This window comes from Macaca fascicularis, chromosome 7 (genome assembly GCF_037993035.2).
Source record: "Macaca fascicularis isolate 582-1 chromosome 7, T2T-MFA8v1.1".
NCBI lineage: Eukaryota > Metazoa > Chordata > Mammalia > Primates > Cercopithecidae > Macaca > Macaca fascicularis.
Window position 1 is genome coordinate 95,829,361 of NC_088381.1, and position 26,587 is coordinate 95,855,947.

Consider the following 26,587-nt stretch of genomic DNA (forward strand, 5'->3'; position numbering starts at 1 on the left):
ACATCATCAAGATACTACGGTGAGACTGAGGGTTATAGGTTTGAGAATGATGTAGAAAGAGAAAGTATGAGGTCCACTAATAATGCATTTTAGGTGAGCCTAGCGTAGTTCTGGGGTCAAGGAGGTCTTTTTGTAGTGATTTGTCTAAATCAGTACATGAAGGAGTTAATAAAAGTGAGAAATGAGGTTGGGAGAGTGCCCCAGTCAGGAATAAGTTCATGCATGAAGACCCATAGGCAAGAGAAAATACAGCATTTTAGAATTTTTAAAAATTAAATAAAATCAAATTTACAAGTTCATATTTTTAAAATAAAGATTACATGTCTGAAGTAGAAAGGCAAGGAGAAAGTGCCACAAAATGAGGTTTAACAACATATTGTTGGGAATATTTTTATAGCAAATAACATTTAAAGTCTTTTTTTAAAAGGGGCTCTTCCAGCTCCATCCATGTCCCAGCAAAGGACAGGATCTTATTCCTTTTAATGGCTGCATAGTATTCCATAGAGTATATGTACTACATTTTATTTATCAAATGTATAATTGATGGGCATTTGAGTTGATTCCATGTGTTTGCTATTGTGAATAATGCTGCAGTGAACATATACGTGTATGTATCTTTATAACAGAAGGACTAAGTGAGGGGTTGATCTGTGCAGCAAACCACCATGGCACACATTTACCTATGTAACAAACCTGCACATCCTGCACATGTACCCCAGAACTTAAAATGAAAGTTGATAACAAGTAGTTTTATCAAAAAAGAAAAATTATGTTGGAATGAGTTGTGGGTCTGCCACAAAGCAGACTGAAGCTTGATCTTCAAGGGTTTGTATACCCTGTTTAGGACTTGTCTTTACCTTTAAGAGAAATAAAACAGATATCAAAAAGCTTTATGCATGCGTTACATGCTTTTGGAAAGGTTACTATTGCAGGTGTTCAGAGAAATGATAAAGTGACTTGGGGTAGATGATCAGAGTAGTGGAAACAAATATAACTTGATGATTGAATAGATAGAAAAAGCACCCCCAAAGTATGAAGATTGATTGGATTTTAGGAGAAAAAGAGATGGAGTATCAGGAAAGATTTTCGTATTTTCATATTTTCTACACAAACATTTGAGTGCACTTTAATGCTGTGGATTTAGATGGGGGTGAGAGCTGGACGGAAAATAGATTTGATGGGTAAAAGATACAGACTTCTCAGTAATTGAGTTTAAGTGTCTGAGAAACATCTACCTGTAAATGATTGAACAGACAGATATTTGGAATTGAAATGTAAAAGAAAATGTTAAACATTTATATATATACCCGTCTTAAACAGTGTTACATACCATGCATAAGAAGAGAGCCTCAGAAGGAGCCTCAAAAAACGCCGACAATGAAAAATTGATTAGGGAAACAAAATAAATGGAGAGAGATTTCATGGAGTGGAAGAAAACCAGGACAATGGAGTTCCGCAGAATCCAAAAAAAAAAAAAAAAAAAGTGAGTTGAAAAGTGATCCAGCAGGCCAAAGACTTTCCATTAAAAAAAATTAATGAAAGACCATAGATCCAAAAGTGTACCTTAGAATTAGTGACATCTTAGCAGGAGAGATTTTTTGAATGCTGGTGATTTCTATTGTGTTATGATTTATCTCTGGAGGATTGCAGAGAAGTAAACAAATGGAAATTTGAGGTAAAGGCACTTTTCAATACATTTGACTGTAAATGCAAGAAAAGAGTATAGAAGGAAAAGGTGTGAATTTGGGGAAAAAATATATATATGTATTATTTCTGAGTTGAGAGGATTAAGTATGTGTAAATGTTAAGGATAGCCAGTAAGAAGGTCAAGGGACAGCCCAGGTGTGGGCATGGCAAGAGAAAGATACAAGAGGATAGGGTGAGGGCAGAAGTAGGCTGACTTGCAAATATGGGTATGAAATGCTATGAGTCCTCAGCATTCTTTTTGGCTTCTTTTTTCTCTTTGAAGTGAGAAGTAATGTCATTATTCAAACAGAAGAGGAGGTGGAGGGTTGAAGAGTGTAGGGAAGTTTTGAAATATTTATTTTAAAGAATGTGAGAAGCAACTAACTACAAGAGATAGCATTGCCAGAAAGTTTTGGAAACCTGGTTGATGTTGAACCATAAATTTATAGTGGCAGCTGGGTTTAACTATCCAGGTGCAAGCTCAGAAAAGGCAGTTAATTGGATTCATCCAGCACTCTAGGGTTTTGCCAGGCAAGTGTGCTGAAAGGACAAAGTGACAACAAGGCTTTATAGATTTTTCAGACCACGGTGAAATAATGGAAGCATTCATGATCATTCTGAAATGAGGAAAGGGTCGTATGATAATGATTGTATTTAATTCACAAAGTTCCCAAATTTTGTATGGTTGATATATATCATTTCGTTTAAGTGAAGCACATCAATTAATTAACTTTCAATAGTTTGGAAGTTATAAGTAACCTAAAACAACAGGCAACATATATCAAACATTATGATTATACAAGTCCATAGAACCGTGAATCTATAAATATCATCAATAGTCATACCACGTCCATCACTCTCACTTATAGAAAAGATTTGATCACTTCCTTGGAGCACGTGTGAAGGTTGTGCTGCACTGCCTTTCCTGTCTGAGTCATATACTTGCAGCTTGTCCTAGCCATCATTTTCGTATACAGCTCATCATCCATCTTCAGGCTGTCTTCAAGGTAGCTTCAGTGGTCTGTGTAGCTTTTCCTTCCCTCCTTTTAGCCTGACAAGCATTCATCAGTGAGAAAAACATACACAGCATTCTTCTCAAAAAGTTGTCATCAACTCCTCTCAACACTGCCTCTGTTTCCATATCCTAACTGTATTGAACTGTGTTCTATTTCTATCTTCATAGATTGCATATGCCAATTAATGATTGCTACTTCCATGTACTCAAAGTCTCTGATTTCTCCAAAGACATTAGAAATGCAACTCATTTTATATCAGTAACCCTCTTGTTTTTCTATACTTCTATATCTTCCTATTTATAACCCAGAAAAAAATTATTTTCCTCTTCTCATCAGAATTAGAGCTCCAGGAGTCTCTCTGACAGTTTCCTGATTTCTAATTTTCTCTATTTCCATTTTTATATAGTAATTTTATTTCATAAATTCAATTGTTTCTGTAATATTAAATTTGTCTTTGCTGATTTCTTAGTACTTATTAATAGTTGAACAAGTTTATTTCAAAAAAGATAGTTTGTATCTATAATTCTGAGAACTAAGGAAACCTTTCTTTAAATCAATAGTTGGTTGGGCGTGGTGACTCATGCCTGTAATTCTAGCACTTTAGGAGACCCAGGAGGGTGAATTCCCTGAGTTCAGGAGTTCGCAGACCAGCCTGGGCAAATCAATGAAACCCTGTCTCTACCAAAATACAAAAAATTAGCTGGGCACAGCAGCATGCACCTATAATCCTAGTTACTTGGGAGGCTGAGGAAGGAGAATTACTTGAACCTGGGAGGCGGAGGTTGCAGTGAACTGAGATTGCACCATTGCACTCTTGCCTGGTGACAAAGTGAGACTCCATTTCAAAAAAAAAAAAAAAAAAAAACTATAAAGAAGTTTAGTTTATATATTTACTTACATATATTTATTTTTTAAAAGAAAGCAAATGACTGTCACCCACATGTCTAACAGCAAACAGCAGAGAGAGTGGAACAATTCAAAATAAAATTTTATTTATGCAAGTGAAAAGAGGCATAATAAAATAAATTTAAATGTGCTTTTAAAATTAATTTCCAGGGGGGCAGAGCAAGACGGCCAAATAGGAACAGCTGCAGTCTCTAGCTCCCAGCGCCAGCGACACAGAAGACGGGTGATTTCTGTATTTTCAACTGAGGTACTAGGTTCATCTCACTAGGGAGTGCCGGATTATCCGTGCTGGTCAGCTGCAGCAGCCGGACCAGCAAGAGCTGAAGCAGGGCAAGGCATCACCTCACCTGGGAAGTGCAAGGGGGAAGGGAATCACTCTTCCTAGCCAGGGGAACTGAGACACACAACAACTGGAAAATCGGATAACTCCCACCCCAATACTGTGCTTTACCAAAGGTCTTAGCAAACAGCACACTGGGAGATTATATCCCACACCTGGCCGGGAGGGTCCCATGCTCACGGAGCCTCCCTCATTGCTAACACAGCAGTCTGCAATCTAACTGCAAGGCAGCAGCGAGGCTGGGGGAGGGGTGCCCACCATTGCTGAGGCTTAAGTAGGTAAACAAACCCCTGGGAAGCTCGAACTTGGTGGAGCCCACAGAATCTCAAGGAGGCCTGCCTGTCTCTGTGGACTCCACCTCTGGGGACAGGGCACAGCGAAACAACAACAACAAAAAGCAGCAGAAACCTCTGCAGGTGCAAACGACCCTGCCTGACAGCTTTGAAGAGAGCAGTGGATCTCCCAACATGGAGGTTGAGACATGAGAATGGACAGACTGCCTGCTCAAGTGGGTCCCTGACCCCTGAGTAGCCTAACTGAGAGACATCCCCCACTAGGGGCAGACCAACATCCCACACCTCACACGGCAGGGTACACCCCTGAGACGAAGCTTCCAAAGCAAGAATCAGACAGCTACACTCACTGTTCAGCAATATTCTATCTTCTGCAGCCTCTGCTGCTGATACCCAGGCAAACAGGGTCTGGAGTGGACCTCAAGCAATCTCCAACAGACCTACAGCTGAGGGTCCTGACTGTTAGAAGAAAAACTAACAAACAGGAAGGACACCCACACCAAAACCCCATCAGTACGTCACCATCATCAAAGACCAAAGGCAGATAAAACCACAAAGATGGGGAAAAAGCAGTGCAGAAAAGCTGGAAACTCAAAAAATAAGAGCGCATCTCCCCCTCCAAAGGAATACAGCTCATTGCCAGCAATGAATCAAAGCTGGATGGAGAATGACTTTGACAAGTTGAGAGAAGAAGGCTTCAGTCGATCAAACTTCTCAGAGCTAAAGGAGGAATTACATACCTAGTGCAAAGAAACTAAAAATCTTGAAAAAAGAATGGAAGAATGGATAACTATAATAATCAATGCAAAGAAAGCCATAAACGAACTGATAGAGATAAAAACCATGAAACGAGAAATACGTGATAAATGCACAAGCTTTAGTAACCAACTCGATCAACTGGAAGAAAGAGTATCAGCGATTGAGGATCAAATGAACGAAATGAAGCGAGAAGAGAAGTCTAAAGAAAAAAGAGGAAAAAGAAATGAACAAAGCCTTCAAGAAATATGGGATTATGTGAAAAGACCAAATCTACATCTGATTGGGGTGCCTGAAAGTGAGGGGGGAAATGGAACCAAGTTGGAAAACACTATTCAGGATATCATCCAGGAGAACTTCCCCAACCTAGTAAGGCAGGCCAATATTCAAATTCAGGAAAAACAGAGAACGCCACAAAGATACTCCTCAAGAAGAGCAACTCCAAGACACATAATTGTCAGATTCACCAAAGTTGAAATGAAGGAAAAATTGTTAAGGGCAGCTAGAGAGAAAGGGCGGGTTACCCACAAAGAGAAGCCCATCAGACTAACAGCAGATCTCTTGGTAGAAACTCTACAAGCCAGAAGAGAGTGGGAGCCAATATTCAACATTCTTAAAGAAAAGAATTTTAAACCCAGAATTTCATATCCAGCCAAACTAAGTTTCATAAGTGAAGGAGAAATAAAATCCTTTACAGATAAGCAAATGCTTAGAGATTTTGTCACCACCAGGCCTGCCTTACAAGAGGCCCTGAAGGAAGCACTAAACATGGAAAGGAACAACCGGTACCAGCCACTGCAAAAACATGCCAAAATGTAAAGACCATCAAGGCTAGGAAGAAACTGCATCAACTAGCGAGCAAATTAACCAGTTAATATCGTAATGACAGGATCAAGTTCACACAACAATATTAACCTTAAATGTAAATGGACTAAATGGTCCAATTAAAAGACACAGACTGGCAAACTGGATAAAGAGTCAAGACCCATCAGTTTGCTGTATTCAGGAGACCCATCTCACATGCAGAAACACACATAGGCTCAAAATAAAGGGATGGAGGAAGATCTACCAAGCAAATAGAGAACAAAAAAAACCAGGGGTTGCAATCTTAGTCTCTGATAAAACAGACTCCAAACCATCAAAGATCAAAAGAGACAAAGAAGGCCATTACATAATGGTAAAGGGATCAATTCTTCAGGAAGAGCTAAATATCCTAAATATATATGCACCCAATACAGGAGCACCCAGATTCATAAAGCAAGTCCTTAGAGACTTACAAAGAGACTTAGACTCCCATACAATAATAATGGGAGACTTCAATACCCCACTGTCAACATTAGACAGATCAATGAGACAGAAAGTTAACAAGGATATCCAGAAATTGAACTCATCTCTGCACCAAGCGGACCTAATAGACATCTACAGAACTCTCCACCCCAAATCAACAGAATATATATTCTTCTCAGCACCACATGGCACTTATTCCAAAATTGACCACATAATTGGAAGTAGAGCACTCCTCAGGAAATGTACAAGAACAGATGTTATAACAAACTGTCTCTCAGACCACAGTGCAATCAAACTAGAGCTCAGGACTAAGAAACTCAATCAAAACCACTCAACTACATGGAAACTGAACAACCTGCTCCTGAATGACTACTGGGTACATAACGAAAAGAAGGCAGAAATAAAGATGTTCTTTGAAACCAATGAGAACAAAGATACAACATACCAGAATCTCTGGGACACATTTAAAGCAGTGTGTAGAGGGAAATTTATAGCACTAAATGCCCACAAGAGAAAGCTAGAAAGATCTAAAATTGAAACTCTAACATCACATTTAAAAGAACTAGAGAAGCAAGAGCAAACACATTCAAAAGCTAGTAGAAGGCAAGAAATAATTAAGATCAGAGCAGAAATGAAGGAGATAGAGACACAAAACCCCTCCAAAAAAATCAATGAATCCAGAAGCTGGTTTTTTTGAAAAGATCAACAAAATTGATAGACCGCAAGCAAGACTAATAAAGAAGAAAAGAGAGAAGAATCAAATAGACGCAATAAAAAATGACAAAGGGGATATCACCACCGACCCCACAGAAATACAAACTACCATCAGAGAATACTATAAATACCTCTACACAACTAAACTAGAAAATCTAGAAGAAATGGATAATTTCCTGGACACTTACACTCTCGCAAGGCTAAACCAGGAAGAAGTTGAATCCCTGAATAGATCAATAGCAGGCTCTAAAATTGAGGCAATAATTAATAGCCTACCAACCAAAAAAAGTCCAGGACCAGATGGATTCACAGCTGAATTCTACCAGAGGTACAAGGAGGAGCTGGTAAAATTCCTTCTGAAACTATTCCAATCAATAGAAAAAGAGGGAATCCTCCCTAACTCATTTTATGAGGCCAACATCATCCTGATACCAAAGCCTGGCAGAGACACAACAAAAAAAGAGAATTTTAGACCAACATCCCTGATGAACATCAATGCAAAAATCCTCAATAAAATACTGGCAAACCGAATCCAGCAGCACATCAAAAATCTTATCCACCATGATCTAGTGGGCTTCATCCCTGGGATACAAGGCTGGTTCCACATACGCAAATCAATAAGTGTAATCCAACATATAAACAGAACCAAAGACAAAACCACATGATTATCTCAATAGATGCAGAAAAGGCCTTTGACAAAATTCAACAGCCTTTCATGCTAAAAACTCTCAATAAATTCGGTATTGAGGGAACGTATCTCAAAATAAGAGCTATTTATGACAAACCCACAGCCAATATCACACTGAATAGGCAAAACTGGAAGCATTCCCTTTGAAAACTGGCACAAGACAGGGATTCCCTCTCTCACCACTCCTATTCAACATAGTGTTGGAAGTTCTGGCTAGGGCAATCAGGCAAGAGAAAGAAATCAAGGGTATTCAGTTAGGAAAAGAAGAAGTCAAATTGTCCCTCTTTGCAGATGACATGATTGTATATTTAGAAAACCCCATCATCTCAGCCCAAAATCTCCTTAAGTTGATAAGAAACTTCAGCAAAGTCTCAGGATACAAAATTAATGTGCAAAAATCACAAGCATTCTTGTACACTAGTAAAAGACAAACAGAGAGCCAAATCATGAATGAACTTCTACTCACAATTGCTTCAAAGAGAATAAAATACCTAGGAATCCAACTTACAAGGGTTGTAAAGGACCTCTTCAAGGAGAACTACAAACCACTGCTCCGTGAAATAAAAGAGGACACAAACAAATGGAAGAACATACCATGCTCATGGACAGGAAGAATCAATATTGTGAAAATGGCCATACTGCCCAAGGTTATTTATAGATTCAATGCCATCCCCATCAAGCTACCAATGAGTTTCTTCACAGAATTGGAAAAAACTGCTTTAAAGTTCATATAGAATCAAAAAAGAGCCCGCATTGCCAAGACAATCCTAAGTCAAAAGAACAAAGCTGGAGGCATCACACTACCTGACTTCAAACTATACTACAAGGTACAGTAACCAAAACAGCATGGTACTGGTACCAAAACAGAGATATAGACCAATGGAACAGAACAGAGTCCTCAGAAATAATACCACACATCTACAGCCATCTGATCTTTGACAAACCTGAGAAAAAACAAGAAATGGGGAAAGGATTCCCTATTTAATAAATGGTGATGGGAAAATTGGCTAGCCATAAGTAGAAAGTTGAAACTGGATCCTTTCCTTACTCCTTATACGAAAATTAATTCAAGATGGATTAGAGACTTAAATGTTAGACCTAATACCATAAAAACCCTAGAGGAAAACCTAGGTAGTACCATTCAGGACATAGGCATGGGCAAAGACTTCATGTCTAAAACACCAAAAGCAACGGCAGCAAAAGCCAAAATTGACAAATGGGATCTCATTAAACTAAAGAGCTTCTGCACAGCAAAAGAAAGTACCATCAGAGTGAACAGGCAACCTACAGAATGGGAGAAAATTTTTGCAATCTACTCATCTGACAAAGGGCTTATATCCAGAACCTACAAAGAACTCAAACAAATTTACAAGAAAAATCAAACAACCCCATCAAAATTTGGGCAAGGGATATGAACAGACATTTCTCAAAAGAAGATATGCATACAGCCAACAGACACATGAAAAAATGCTCATCATCACTGGCCATCAGAGAAATGCAAATCAAAACCACAATGAGATACCATCTCATACCAGTTAGAATGGCAATCATTAAAAAGTCAGGAAACAACAGGTGCTGGAGAGGGTGTGGAGAAATAGGAACACTTTTACACTGTTGGTGGGATTGTAAACTAGTTCAACCATTATGGAAAACAGTATGGCGATTCCTCAAGGATCTAGAACTAGATCTACCATATGACCCAGCCATCCCATTACTGGGTATATACCCAAAGGATTATAAATTATGCTGCTATAAAGACACATGCACACGTATGTTCATTGCAGCACTATTCACAATAGCAAAGACTTGGAATCAACCCAAATGTCCATCAGTGACAGACTGGATTAAGAAAATGTGGCACATATACACCATGGGATACTATGCAGCCATAAAAAAGGATGAGTTTGTGTCCTTTGTAGGAACATGGATGCAGCTGGAAACCATCATTCTAAGCAAAGTATCGCAAGAACAGAAAACCAAACACCGCATGTTCTCATTCATAGGTGGGAACTGAACAATGAGATCACTTGGACTCGGGAAGGGGAACATCACACACTGGGGCCTATTATGGGGAGAGGGGAGGAGAGACGGATTGCAGTGGGAGTTATACCTGATGTAAAGGATGAGTTGATGGGTGCTGATGAGTTAATGGGTGCAGCACACCAACATGGTACAAGTATACATATGTAACAAACCTGCACGTTATGCATATGTACCCTAGAACTTAAAGTATAATAATAATTAAAAATTAATTAATTAATTAATCTATAAAAAATTAATTTCTGTATTGCCAATATTTCAGAATGATCATGACTGTAATTCTCTCTTGTGTTTGTCAGAAGTGTTTCGTGATTCAGACCATAATTTTCAAGATTGCATAGTTTTCTCTTTTATCCATATGACATATATAGCCAACTATTTAGAACATTGATATTTTCCTAATTAACTTTGCTGTTATAAATAATATAATGTGCATACTTATACCTTATTATTTTCATAGACCTGGGATAATTTTATTAGGGTGAATTTCTAAAAATAAAATGGCAAGGTTAAGTGACATGCACATTAAAAGTATTGTGACCTAACTTACCAATTAACCTCTGAAAAACATTTCCAGTTTTATTACGATAAGCAGTACATAAGTTCAATGAAAAATTAATAAACAAAATATTTATTTTTACCAAGCATGATGATGATCACTATTAGGGAAACTCAGGAGGAATAAAAAACTGTGAAGAATGAATCTAATCCATTTCTACAATTATCCTTTTCTGAAAATCTTTCTCCTGATTCTCTTTTCTTTTAAAATCTACAAAGGGAATGTGGCATATTATGTTGTTGATGTTGATAATTATATCATCTATAACATAAAAATTTTTTATATCTAAAATGAGAAAGGATTTTATCTTTCAGAGTCCATTTTCTTTGTTTTCAGCTTTGACAACTCTTTTCTACCTGATAGAGCTTTTTGATGTTTGTTTATTTTCTTTTCCCCCTTTTTTTCCTTAGGCCATTTGTAAATTGATGTAAGTGTGAAGAAATTTCAGGAAATATCTTACTTGTTTTCAGGAAGCAACAGATAGACATGTTTGGCATGTGTCTGAACAAGGATTTTGATAACAGCAGAAACAGTCTTAGCAGTTGTGTGGTATGAGCATTATCTGGATCATTAGCACTATTTGTTGAGATAAGAATAAAAGAACCTACCAGTAAGCATCTAATATTTTTAAATCAATAGTTGGTCGGGCGTGGTGGCTCGCGCCTGTAATTCTCGCAATTTGGGAGGCCGAGGCGGGTGGATTCCCTGAGCTCAGGAGTTCGCAGACCAGCCCGGGCAAATAGATGAAAGTGTCATATATTTACTATTATGTTCACATGCAAACCAGACAACGTCAGTACAGATGGAACAAGAAGATGTCTTTTATCCAAATCTCTTACCTGTGGACAATTTCAACCTTGTAAATTAAATTAACATTTTAAGGGCTGCTAAAGAAGGGTATTTTACAGTTTCTCTCAGGAGTTTATTAGAAACTTTTCTCCTACAATTAAACCAAATTCGCTGTCTATTGAGATTTCTTAAGTATCTTTCCATTTTATTTTGCTCTGCATTTGAAATAATACATTCTCTACTCTTAACGTTTTCTCTCATTTAAACTGTTCCATTTGAAAAATCTATTTTAAAGTGCACAAACATGAGAAGCATTTCCCCCCTCTACAAAGAATAACATGAGTTAAAATATGATCTTTTGTTTCTTTATAACAAAAGCTATTTAATACCTCTTTTGAATGAAATTTTACTTGTTATTTCTCACGTTCAATTTCCTCTACAACTCGAAGTAGTTATTTAAGTTTGAATAATTTACTTGAATGTTTAATTATAATTCAAAGCTAATGGATATGAAATATGCTTGCCTTGGTGAATGTACAAATAAATATATCTAGAAGTATTTCATATGCAGAAGAGAATATTAATTTATTATAAAACATTGCCATGTTGTATTAAAACAATATAGAAACAAATAAGACTGTGTACAAGAGGAATGCATCAGTTAGATGTTTAATTAAAATTAAAATTAAAATTTAGATATGTTTACTTTAATATTTATATTTGTTTATTCTTGCTCTGTATTACAGAGGTTGAATAAAACATACTTTGTCTGTAACAAACTATTGTGATGAGTCATTTGGAACCTAAAATGACAGTTTTAATTTAGCTTTCTTTGGAAATCTGAAAATAGTTTTAGGCACTGTTAATAACTCTGTGTCAGAAAACTATTTACTTCCAAATGATTATTCTGGGCATAAACACTCATAACAATAATTTTTGAAAAGTTTTACTCAGTTATTTTGTAGTATTAGTTTGCTAAAAAGCTACCAAATATTCACCAGTAAAGAAACATTGAATATTACCATTGTCTTACAAATATTATTTTAGTATTATGGATTTAATTGGTTCAAAATGAAGAAAAAAAGAGGTGTAACACTTGATGATGTGAAGGCTGATTATTGTTATTCATATTCTCCCTACCACTTATTTATCTTTTATGTTAAAGTTACTGGGATACACGAAAATGAAAAAAGGAACCCTCAAAATTAGTATTGGCTCTTTTTTTGTATACAGTAACGGACACAATTAAAACTCTTTATAAAAGAAAGAAAATAGGATTTAATTTTGAAGTCCTTTCTTCTATTTTCACTTTTTATTACCACAGTTGATTGAGAGCTGATTATACATCTCCTATAATTTACTATCATAAAATTGCCACACAATCTCTAAATTGTCACATCCTGTGTACTACTTGTACTCTGTAACTCTCTGTGATGATATCAAGTGTCATCTCTTTCTCTTATTTTCAGTCTTTCTGACTAAAACCTACCTTAGTATATGGTGTACACAGTTTCTTTCCACGGGCAAAGCTAGTGTTCTTAGTGAATATGTCTTTTGAAAAATGTCAAAATTTTGATGGGGTGGAAAATGCTTAATGCTTTTTCCCATGCTGTCAAAATGGTGACATTTGACAGTGTGGGATACTGTTTAATGTTATTCCTGGCAAGTGTTCATAATTCCTGTCTATACAAATTCTTCATTTGTTTTTCTATAACCCCATTTTTTATCCCACAAAATTTAACTCTAACAGGCCAGGAGTAATAGTTTTGAATCTAGGGTACTAAACAGTGTAACTCTGGGCCACTCCTTCTGAAACTCCATAGTTAGAGGACATTTATTATCTAATGAGACAGGATGATGCAAAAAATGATCATTCAGTGGCATTTTAGTGCATAATAGTTAATATAATTGGGTTGTAATTATCAATAGTGCAAGCCTATGGAATAATTCTGCAATTGTGTGAGATTATTATTCTCTTTTCAGAGGAATTTATCCAAGGAAATATGTCTAGAGGATAATAGTACTTATCTAAGCAACTTATCATGAATATTAAAATGAGTGTGTGTGGCTAAAGAGACTGGCAAAAAGAGACACAAATTGCCACAAGTCATTTCTTGAATGAGGTAGAATATAAAGTTTTCCACAATTTTAAAGAAATGGAAGATATTTTAACAAACAGTTATAAAGATATAAAGATCTGAAACAAACGATGGTAAAATAGATGGTTTGCAATTGTAGTTCTGTATGATGAAGCAGTCCAAAATGACAAATATTTGATTTTGATGTGGTTTGTTGTTTTGTTCATGTCCTCACCAAGTTTTAAAAAGCCAGGGAAAACTCTCTGTGCAGAGCAAAATAAATTTTGATCTTCTAAACACAGAGAATTGTGTCTTAGAGAAAAACTTTTTCCTATTGCATAGTTGGACAGAGCTTTCCAGGTTCTACAGAAGTACAAGGACTACTGCAGGGTCCAGTAATGATTAGGTGTGGATATGAGCCACCGGTCTCAGCTAAACTCTAGCAACTCTATAAGAAAAGAGGATGTGAACAATACCAAATTGTATTCTATTTAAAATTTGTTGAAAGACACTAATCTAAGGCCCTTTGTTAATTAACTACTAAAAGAAAAAATATAGGCTGGGCATAGTGGTGGCTCACACCTGTAATCCTAGCTCTTTGGGAGGCCGAGGTAGGTGGATCACCTAAGGTCAGGAATTCAAGACCAGCCTGACCAACATGGCATAACCCTGGTTCTACCAAAAATACAAAAAGTAGCTGGGCATGGTGGCACATGCATGTAATCCTAGCTACTTGGGAGGCTGAGACAGGAGAATCGCTTGAACCCAGGAGGCAGAAGTTGAAATGAGCCGAGATCATGCCACTGCACCCCTGTCTGGGCGACAGAGCGAGACTCCATCTCAAAAAACAAAACAAAACAAAACAGAAAAATAATTGTACATCCCAATATTCTATATAAGACAATAGACATCGTTGAATGACCAACCCATCTCCCAGGACTGTGTAGCATAAAGGAAGAGAAAACTTTTAGCTAATGAATGTGATAAATGGATTTTGAAAATTAAAGAGTTTTTGGAAGCCCAGATGTAATTAATTTTGCCTTGGGAGAAAGGAGAGGAAATAACACTAACTTGATGTATCAAGAGTGAAAAGTAATATATTTCAGTTAACTTTGATGTTGCAGGGAGGGGAACAATAGAACCAAAATGAAGGATGATGATTATTACTGGTGAAATTACTATAAATATATAATTAACATATTACAACAAATATACCTATATTAATACTACATATTAATAACAACGATTATTATATTTTACTATATTAATGGACCACTTAAGTACCAGTACTATGCTGCAATGTATTTTACATGTGTTATGCATCTAACCTTCAACCAATCCTGTGTGATAGGCACTATAATTATCTTAATTTTAATGATGAAAAATTGAGTTGCAAAGAATTATAATGCTTTCCCAAGGTCACATAGTGGTAAGGAATGGAGCCAAGATAGAAATGTGGACAGCCAATTTCAGCCTTTATAATCTGAATATACCACATCATATAATATAATATTAATATGTTAATGAAATATTTATCAGTCACCTCCTATAATCCTGGTATGGTGCTAGGCAATGGCAATACAAATAAAATATCTGTTCTTAAAATGTATGCATTCATGTGAAAGGAAGGCAATAAAATAAAAGTTTAAAAAGTATGCATTCTACCTAACATATATGAATAGGCAATTATATTAAAATATAGTAAGTAATAATAGCTAACATTTATACGGCCTTTACTATTCAAAGTGCTTCGCTTATATTTAGTTAATTTCCATAACATTTCTATGTCAGAAGAACTATTATAACACCATCTTTCCACTTCAGGAAACTAAGACCCAGTGACATTAAGTGACCTGACTCTGGTCGCAGTTGGTAAATTGTGGAGACTTGCTAGAAACCCAGGCAAGCTGGATGTGAAGTCACTGGTCATTGTGATAAGGAGGGACCAGTTCTTTTTCCTTTTCCTTTTTTTCTTTTTTCTTTCTTTTTTTTTTTTTTTTTTTTGAGATGGAGTCTCACTCTGTGGCCCAGACTGGAGTGCAGTGGCACGATCTCAGCTCACTGCAAGCTCCGCCTCCCGGGTTTGCGCCATTCTCCTGCCTCAGCCTCCCAAGTAGCTGGGACTACAGGCGCCCACCACCACGCCCTGCTAATTTTTTTGTATTTTTTAGTAGAGACGGAGTTTCACCGTGTTAGCCAGGATGGTCTCGATCTTCTGACCTTGTGAGCCGCTCGCCTCGGCCACCCAAAGTGCTGGGATTACAGGCGTGAGCCATGGCGCCCGGCTAAGGAGGGACCAGTTCTATGACAGCATCCTCAAATCGAGAAACTAAAAAAGTCTTAAAATCAAGAAGTTGCCTTCAGCTTGGAGAGGAAGAAAACTGTAAAAAGTTTTGCTTGCAGCCTAGTAATAATAAAAGACGGAAAACAGAAGAGAGAAGGAAGAAGGAGAGAGAAGAGGAGGGAAAAGGAGGAGGAAAGGGAGTAGGAGGAAGACAAACTCCTAGTGCACAACTTTCTCAAACCCATCACAGAGTTCTGGGGTCATAAAATAGTTAACTAGCCCCAAATCTAAGGAGATACAAGAGCCAACGGGGAGAAACTAGACATAAGCACTGAGTTACCTGTGAAAGACACAGTCAGACACCAGTAACAGGAGCTCAGGTAAACTGTGTAGCAAATCGGTGGAGGACAACCAGCTGTGAAATGAAAGAGATGGAGGAGATCCTGATGATTGCAAATATGGGTGATGTGATTTCTTTTCCATGGCCTCTTCCAGGTTCCATGAACCCTACCGCAAATAATAACAGCAACAGTAATATCCATATATAAGTTAATAAAATACATACATGAATTAAATATATTATTATACATTACCAACATATTATTAATATATTATGTTTTGTGTATGTGTCTATGAAGACAAGAGCATACTGAGAAACTCTCTTTTCTAATGCAGTGTTTGGTGAGGGGAACGGCTTCTGTGAAGAGATTAGGGAAACTGTCAAGAAGTTTCCCTTGGGATTAGTCACCACTATCTCCACTCTCACTTGTGGAACAAAAGCCTTAATCTATGGAGGTAAGGGCTACAGACAATTTTACCTTTTAGGCCTTGAATGAAATCCCATTGCAGCAGGAGTGTGGCATTAGTACTGAGAATGTCAACCCTCAAAACCAGGGAAAATGGTTCCTGCCTACAACAGGGACATGATAAAAACAACAGAGAATGCACTGTCCAACTCCACATTCATCTTCAAGCTGAAAATCACCTAGTACAAAATACCTTGCCAGAAATCTCTCTGGTATGTAGCACAAAGAAAGACCTCAAGCGAACAGTACAGCAGACACTTGAGAAAAAAAAAAAAATTAGGCAAACCAGATCCTACCATACCTGGTGTAGACAAATGAATTTAAAACTTGTCGTATAATGAGGATAAACATAGTAACAACTTCAACTCCTAATTAAATTAATTCTAACCTCTCACACTAAAGGCCTAGCAGAAGATAAAATGTGCCCATTTCCAGTCATAAAAATTGTTTGCCTCAGTCTCTGCCATTCTATACAAGGTGTTCATCTTTCAACAACAACAACAAAAAAAATGACAAAGCACTCTAAAACAATCTCAAGAGACAAAACAATTATTAAAACTAGGCTCAGATATGACAAACATATTAGAACTAATTTATAGGGAACTTTAAATGACTATGATTAATATGTTGAAGGTTTTAAAGGGAATGTGGACAACTTGAAAGATCATATAGGCAATTTCAGCAGAGAGAAGCAAACTATATAAAATAAATGATAAGACTGGAAATGAAAATCATAGTAACAGAGATCAGAGATGAAGGATACATTTGAAGACATCATTTGACTCAGTGGAGGAAAGTCAATGAAATGAAGTCTGTAGAAATTATACGAACAGAAGCATACTGAGAGAGAAAAATAAAGAGAGAGGTGGAGGAAGTAGATCCAAAGCTTCTGGAACAATATCAAATGATGTCTCATATGTAAAATTGGAATCCCAGGATGATGGAAAAAATATGGAAGATTAAGTACTTGAGGAAACAATGAGAATTTTCCAAAAATAATGACAAATCCTAATATAGATGTGTCTATGCAAATATAGATCCCAGAACACAGAAAGCCAAAAAAGGATTTAAACTTATCTCGGCATATTATACTCAAACCAAAATTAAAAAAAAAAAAAAAAAAAAAAAGAAAGAAGAAAAAAAGACACACTGCATTGAAGAAACAAAGAATTACCGTAGAATTATCTATTTTGTTTGTTTTTCTTGAGACAGAGTCTCGCTCTGCCACCCAAGCTAGAGTGCAGTGGTGCAATCTCAGTTCACCACAACCTCCACCTCCTGGGCTGAGGCAATTCTCCTGCCTCAGTCTCCCAGATAGCTGAGATTACAGGTGTGCACCACCACGCCCGGCTCATTTTGCATTTTTAGTGGAGATGGGGTTTTACCATGTTGGCCAGACTGGTCTCAGACTACTGACTTCAGGCATTCCACCCACCTTGGCCTCCCAAAGTGCTGAGATTATAGGCATGAGCCATTGCTCCCAGACTAGAATTATCTTTAGCAAACACATTCTGCAAAAGAAGATATACAGACAACATATACACCCATGAAGAACTACATATCATTAGACATTGAGGACATGGAATTAAAAGCCACACTTATAGGAATGAATGGGAAATAAACAATTCCAAGTGCTAGAGAGGATGTGGTCCAGCTAGAGTTTTTATACATTGCTCATGAGAATGCAAAATGGGACCGCCCCTCTAAAAAAACAGCTTGTCTGTTTCTTTAAAGTTAAACACACATTTACCACATTATCTAAGAATTTTACTTAAAGAATTTTACTTAAAGACATTTACACAGTAAAGTCAAGACATATATTCACATAAACAGTTGTACACATCTGTGTGACCACTTTATTGATTATTGCCAACAAAGAGAAATAGCCTAGATTTCATTCATGGATGGGATGGGGGGCTGGGTAAATGGATAAACAAACCATGTTATGTCCATGCCATGGAACACCACTTATTAATAAAAAAGAACAGACTATTGTTTAATATGACAACATAAATGATTCTTAAATGCATTTGCTAAGTGAAATGACTCAAGCATAAAGGGTGTGTATTATGAGATTCCACCTGTATGGCATTCTGGAAAAGCAAAAATAGTAGAATGGAAATCAGATCAAAGGTTGTGTTGCAGAGGTATAGACTGAAGGAGGGGTTGTCTACAAAGAGTTAGCATGGGGAAAACTTTAGATTTCTGGAACTGTTCTGTATATTACTGTGGTGCCCTATACATGTCTCTAACATATGTCACATCTCTGAGAATTGAATGCCATGGGTTTTAGGGTATAGAGATTTTTAAAAATCAGCAAGGATGTTAGGGGAATGCAAGAGAGAATGTGGATTGGGACAAAAGAATCTACTTGTATCACAAATAAATTACAGAACCATAGTGAAGAAGCTGTGTGGGAGGATAGAGCTGACCTACTTAACTTTGGAACACATTTGTTTTGTGTGGATTCTTCAAGGCTACAGTCAAAAAGAACTGTAAATAAATATTCTATTTGCTTTTTCCCCTCAAAGACTTCTATGCATAAATAATTTTGAAGATACTTAAATAGCAACCACAAGGTGATAGGGAATAGAAGGTTTGAGAGTGTGGGTTTTGTTGGGTTTCGTTTGTCTATTAGTTTTAAAACAGTGGGTCATGTCCTTTTTTAGGGAATCAGTATAGAAGAGGTCTCAGATAGGAAAAGAGGGAAACTGAGAGCTAAGAAGTCCCAGAGCAGTGAAGGGAAAACAAGCAAGAAATTTAGTTCCAAGGTTGGTCTTGAACAGAACTAGAAGCTTGTCACACTCTAAAGCTGTGACACAATGAAAGTAAGATTGAGAGAGTAGGCAAAATGCTTCAAGAGGCAAAAACCAGGAAGCTCATGCGTATTGATCTCAATTCACTCAATAAAATAGTGAAGAAACATTTCTGAGAATGAAAGGAGTGATGAACTAGGAGCAGTCCAGTATAGCCCAATGTTCATTGAAAAATATATATATATCCCATGAGAGAAGACTAAATAGTTTTCTCTTGAATATTCTGGAAAAGTGAATGCATTTAATTTTAAGATCTTTGAAAGTATTTGCCCACAATAGCAAAAACCAAGACCTTTTTATTGTTTAATAAAAAGAAACATTTAATCTATTCAGTGACTTTGGCTTGCTTGACATTTTTAACACAAGTGTTTAAATGGGCTTTGAATTTTAAAAACAAAGAAGCAACACTGGAATGTGTATGCCTGCCATGCTTGGGGAACGTGAAATATAACAGGGCATCAGCTAAGTCTGAATATCCATGAAGTCAAATTATGTTTCTCTTAAGTAAATATTTTAATCCTGAATACTCAGCATTTCCAAATGGTGCATTTCTTAAAGAGAATCCAAAGGGTTCATTAGTTAAAAAAAAAAAAAAAAAATTTGTGTACAAATGCTGAACAGCTAACTTCACCCAAGTTTCCCCAAAACTACCTATTTTAAATGGAAAGGAATGGTATAGCTACATGCATATAACTCAAGTACCCCAAATTTGGAAGGAGATAGTATCCTCTTAAAAGAACAACAGCAACAAAACAAAACAAAACAGAAACTCCCATGAGAGCAATCTAAAGCTGCTGGCCACCCAATGCAGTACAAAACACTAATAGGATCTCAGCACAATTTCATCCTCCTTCCTTCATTAGCTAATTAATAACCAATTGATATCCCTATCATGGAAGCATTTCCCAGACAATTTTGGTAGAATTCTCTATGGACAGCAGTGTTAAATGATTGGAACTATTGTAGGGGTGAGTTCTATTACACAACTTGCTCAAGTTTATGAAAAACAAAAGTACAATTCAAAGAGCATTTTAATTTCCTTTTATTTTCAGGTTAATGTTAAGCCTACTTTATTCAAAAATGTTTTATTAAGCCCAATTACAGAGCAGAGAATTCCACTATAATATATTTATATTCTATTTTAATTTATATAACAATATAAAATACAATAATAATAGTTTGCTTATCAATTACACATCAGTGGCTAAATTAATTATTCTTCAGAAATACTCATTTACTTTCATGAATCTAGATCTCTTTAAATAAAATTCAGATACATTTTCTATTTTAAAAAATACTAAAAATTAGTATCACTCAATCTGTCTTTCCAATAATTTTTTACTTTTAAGTGTTACATTCTCAACATACATGATTAAATTAACATCTTTAAGGATTTAAGATAATTTGCATAGGAACAATTACTGGCTTGGAATTATTAATATGACATAATTTTAGTACAATGTCTAAATAACATTTCACTCAATTAATTGTAAAGAATGTAGCTCAGTATTTTAGATGCATCCTCATATTTTCAAGTACTGACAGACATATAAAGCAATCACTTGGCTATTTTCCCCACATACATGCAAATATTATCCCATCTATTTCTGAATAGCTTGCAACACAAAATTATGTTTGTTCCCTAGATACTGAATGATTTTTTTTAAAAGAAAGTCAAATTAAAAAGACCATGCCATCTAATCTCTCCTTTCGTCCAACAGCCAGATTATGATCTGACTCCTTCCAAAGATGGAGTCTAACCTCTGAATTCCTGCCATGTTGGAGTGAATTTATATTATCAATTGCGCTCTGCCGCAAGCACACACATTGCAACGTCTGGTTACATGGTGCCTAGCAAGTCTAGCCATGCTCCAATGAATCTGATTGGTCCCAAGAGCTCCCACTGATCTGGTACTCTATGCAACCAACCAAATCTAAACTGACAAGTGTTTTTTGTTCTCCTCAGCTTAAGTTGTGGGAAAATTCTGTAGTTATCTAAGTGAAACTAAATAAACCAAATGTTAATGAATTATAAGATTGCATCAGGATCGTAACATTCATGAAAAATGATAAAGAAATAACCTAATAACAGCCACTATGGAAGGATAAAGACAATTATTTTGGAAAAGCACAAGAAGTTACAAACTATTGTCTAGAGATACCTTTGATTAGCCAGGTGTGGTGGTGCATGCACGTCATTCTACATTCTTGGGATACCAAGGTGGGAGGATCCTTTGAGCCCAGGAGCTCTAGGCTGCAACAAGCCGTAATTGTACCAATGTACTCTACCTTAATGCAAGTGTTTAAATGGGCTTTGAGTTTCAAGAAGAAAGAAGAAAAACTGGAATGCTTAAGTCTGCCATACTTGGGGAAGATTAAATAAAACAAGGAATTAGTTAAGTCTGCATATTCATTAAGTCAAATTATGTTTTTCTGAAGTAAGTATGTTTAATCATGAACACTCAGCATTTTCAAATGGTGAATTTCTTAAAGAAAATCCAAAAGGTTCATTATAACCCTCAAAAGAACAAGACTTCATCTCAAAAAAATAAAAACTGAAAAGTAAAGAACCCTTTGAGATTTCTTATTGGTAGTCCTTCAAAAATTACCTAATAACTTGTAATTTCTTAGTAAAGCTAAAACCAGAATTTACTAAAATAAACTGTTCTTAAGATTTTCCATCAAATATCAAAAGTGACAATTATTCTTAATGGTCAAAAAATATAAAAATTTGCATGTTGAACTAACATTGTATCCTGGGGATGAAGCCAACTTGATCATGGTGGATCAGCTTTTTGATGTGCTACTGGATTCAGTTTGCCAGTATTTTATTGAGGGATTTTGCATTGACGTTTATCAGGGATATTGGAAGTTTTCTTCTTTTGTTGTATCTCTGCCAAGTTTTGGTATCAGGATGATGCTGACTTAATAAAATGAGTTAGGAAGGAGTCCCTCCTTTTCAATTGCTTGGAATAGTTTCAGAAGAAATGGTACTGATTCCTCTTTCTACCTCTGGTAAAATTCAGCTGTAAATCCATCTGGTCCTGGGCTTTTTTTTGGTTGGTAGGCTATATATTACTGTGTAAATTTCAGAACTTCTTATTGGTCTATTCAGGGATTGAATTTCTTCTCAGTTCAGTCTTGAGAGGATGCATGTACCCAGGAATTTACTCATTTCTTCTAGATTTTCCAGTTTATGTGCATAGATGTGTTAATAGTATTCTCTGATGGTTGTTTGTATTTCTGTGGAGTCAGTGATGATACCCCCCCTTATCATTTCTGATTGTGTCTATTTGGTTCTTCTATCTTTTCTTCTTTATTAGTCTAGCTAGTGGTCTATTTTAGTAATTTTTTTTTCTCAAAAAAACAGCTCCTAGATCCGTTGATTTTTTTGAAGGTTTTTTCGTTTATCTATCTCCTTCAGTCACACTCTAATCTTGGTTATTTCTTGCCTTCTGCCAGCTTTGAGGTTTGTTTGCTTTTGGTTCTCTAGTTCTTTTAGCTGTGATGTCAGGCTATTGATATGAAATCTTTCTAGCTTTTTGATGTGAGCATTCAGTGCTATAAATTCCCCTCCTAACACTACTTTAGCTGTGTCCCAGAGATAGTGGTACATTGTCTCTTTGTTCGCATTAGTTTCAAATAATGCCTTGATTTCTGTCTTAATTTTATTATTTATCCAGGAGTCGTTCAGGAGCAGGTTGTTTAATTTCCAAGTACTGGTGTGGTTTTGAGGGAGTTTTTAAATCTTCAGTTCTAATTTGATTGTGCTGTTGTCTGAGAGACTGTTTGTTGTGATTTCATTTGCTGAGGAGTGTTTTACTTCCAATTACGTGATCCATTTTAGAGTAAGTACCATGTGGTGATGAGAAGAATACATACTATGCTTTTGGGTGGAGACTTCTGTAGGTATCTATCAGGTCCGCTTGAGCCAGAGCTGAATTTATTCAACATACACAAATCAATAAATGAAAATTCATCACATAAACAGAACTAAAGAAAAAAATCGCATTATTATCTCAACAGACGCACAAAATGCATTTGATAAAATTCAACATCCCTTTATGTTAAAAACTCTCAATAAACTAGATATTAATGAAACATACCTCAAAATAATGAGAGCTATGTATAACAAACCCACAGCCAATATCATACTGAATGAGCAAAAGCTGGAAGCATTCCCCTTGAAAACCAGCACAAGACAAGGATGCCCTCTCTCACCACTCCTATTCAACATATTATTGGAAGTTCTGGCCAGGGCAATCTGGCAAGAGAAGAAAATAAAGGTATTCAAATAGGAAGAGAGGAAGTCAAATTTGTTTTCAGACTATATGATCTCATATCTAGAAAACCCCATCGTTTCAGCCCAGAAACTTCTTAAGCTAATAAACAACTTCAGCAAAGTCTCAGGATACAAAAATCAAAGTGCAAAAATAACTAGCATTCTTATACACCAACAACAGGCAAGCAGAGAGCCAAGTCATGAATGAACTCCAATTCACAATTGCTATAGAGAGGATAAAATACCCAGGAATACAGCTAAGAAGGCAAGTGAAGGACCTCTTCAAGGAGAACTACAAACCACTGCTCCAAGAAATTAGAGAGGGCACAAACAAATGGACAAACATCCCATGCTCACGAATAAAGAGAATCAATATCATGAAAATGGTCATCTGCCCAAAGTAATTTATAGGTTCAATGCCATTCCCATGAAATTACCATTGTCATTCTTTACAGAATTAGAAGAAACTATTTTAAAATTCATATGTAACCAAAAAGAGTTTGAATAGCCAAGACAATCCTAAGCAAAAAGAACAAAGCTGGAGCCATCATCCTGCCTGACTTCAAGCTATACTACAAGGTTACAGTAACCAAAACAGCATGGTATGGTAGAAAAACAGACACATAGACAAATGGAACAGAATAGAGAACTCATAAGACTGCAAACCTACAACCACTTAATATTTGACAAACCTGACAAAAACAAGCAAACAAGCAATGAGGAAAGATTTCCTATTTAATAAATGGTGCTGGGAAAACTGGCTAGCCATATGCAGAAATTTGAAACTGGGCCCCTTTATTATACATTATACAAAAATCTACTCAAGATGGATTAAAGACTTAAATGTAAAACCCAAAACTATAAAAATCCTAGAAGAAATTCTAGGCAACACCATTCAGGACATAAGCACAGGCAAAGATTTCATGACAAAAATGCCATAAACAATAGCAACAAACTAAAAAATCGACAAGTTAGAACTAATTAAACTAAAGAGCTTCTGCACACCAAAAAAAGAAACTGTCATCAGAGTGAACGGACAATCTATGGAATGGGAGAAAAATTTTGCAATGTATCTATCTGACAAAGGTCTAATATTCAGATTCTATATGAAACTTAAACAAACTTACAAGAAAAAAAAACATTAAAAAGTGGGCAAAAGGCACGAACAGACACTTCTCAAAAGAAGTCATTCATGCGGCCAACAAACATATGAAAAAAGCTCAACATCACTGATCATTAGAGAAATGCAAATCAGCAAATCAAAACCACAATGAGATACCATCTCACACCAGTCAGAATGGCAATTATTAAAAGGTAAAAAGATAACAGACAGTGGCAAGGTTGCAGAGAAAAAGGAACACTTTTACACTGTTGGGAGTGTAAATTAGTTCAACCATTGTGGAAGATCAAAGACCTAAAGACAGTAATACCATTCCACACAGCAATCCAATTACTGAGGATATGCCCAAAGGAATGTAGATCATTCTATTATAAAGATACATGCACATGTATGTTCATTGCAGCGCTATTCACAATAGCAAAGATTATGGAATCCACACAAATACCCATCAGTGATAGACTGAATAAAGAAAATATGGTACATATACACCTATGCAGCCATTTAAAAAGAACAAGATTATGTCCTTTGTTGGGACATGGATGTAGCTGGAAGCCATTATTTTCAGCAAACTAACACAAGAACAGAAAACAAAGCACTGCATATTTTCACTTATAAGTGGAAGCTGATCAATGGGAACACACGGGCACATTGGGGGGAACAACACTGACTGGGGCCTATCTCAGTGGGGGCAGAGGGGAGGAAGAGCATCAGAAAGAATAGCCAATTGATGCTGGGTTTCATACCTAGGTAATGGGTTGATTTGTGCAGCAAACCATTGTAGCACATGTTTACCTATATAACAAATCTGCACATCCTACACATGTACCCCAGAATTTAAAAGCTAAAGGCAATTGTTTAAAAAATTCAAGGTTTTCACATAGCTGTGATTATTTTATCATGTTGTTTGAGGTTTTGTATCCTAAAGTGTAGCAGCAATTGTCAAATGGAGAAATGCAGAAAAAATTACTGGCTCACATATATGTTGTTTCCAGTGCAAAATTTTGTGGTACAGAGAAGTTTGTTTGAGGTAATGTATCTCTTAGGAAAAAAATGGCTGTCTATGTTGTAAAAGATAGTATGGAGTTTGGTTTCTATTGAACTGAAATTCAAGGTGTCAAACATGATACACAGAACATGCATCTCAAGGTCTAATTCATGTGATCAAAATCAACTGAATCAGTGTAAGACATAAGGGGAACTCATACCAAATTATGATTTTATAGAATCTATATGAGTAAGATCAGGATGAAAACTTACAGAGCAAAATCCTATGTAAACGGCAACTTCAGAAGTTTTGTTCTCCGGGCTGCAAAAGCCAAGCTTGTGTGGCTTTTTAAATGTGTTTAACCACATTTCGAAAATAAAAATAACTCTTAGCATCTTGTTCTACACCGTGGCAATAATATTTGTGAAGATTAAGAACATAAACTTCTATTTAATTGATTTCACAATGTATTTGTTGTTAATTATTGTTATTATTTTCTCTACAAATTTCAGTAAGTCATTATAGACAATAGAATTTTTCAGGGTGAAATGAGTATATCATTTTCATATCCTTATATTTTTGTATTTATTTTTAGTACTTGGGAACACTAGTTTAGCATGGACTGCATGTGATATGGCTATGATCATAGCCTATGAAGAACAAAAGGCATAGAATCAGTACTTCAAAGAAGGGAAGAGAGAAAGCGAAACAATATTTTGACCTCTATAAGGAATGGTAAAAGCATGCTAATAAAGAATAACATACATTGTAAAAGAATAGCATCACACAGATCTGAGAATGTGGACAAGAAAAAAAAATACTCATCTCAAACATTTAGCATGTTGATGTAAAATAGAGGTATAGACTCAGTGCTTTATGCTGGACTAGTTATGCATGATCATGTATACATTTTCATCAATTTGTGAGACCAAGTTTTTTCTCACAATAGGATACATTAATGGCGTTTTGATACACCATGCCTCTTCAATCGGCAATCCTGTACTAGGCCTTATCCTCATGGTTGATTTTTCCTTGATCAGCATAGTTTTTGCACTTAATAGATTGTTTCTTACAACTGTTGTGTACCATGAGTAACAGTTTACATTACTTTATACTTTTCCACCAAGACTCTTTTTAACCTG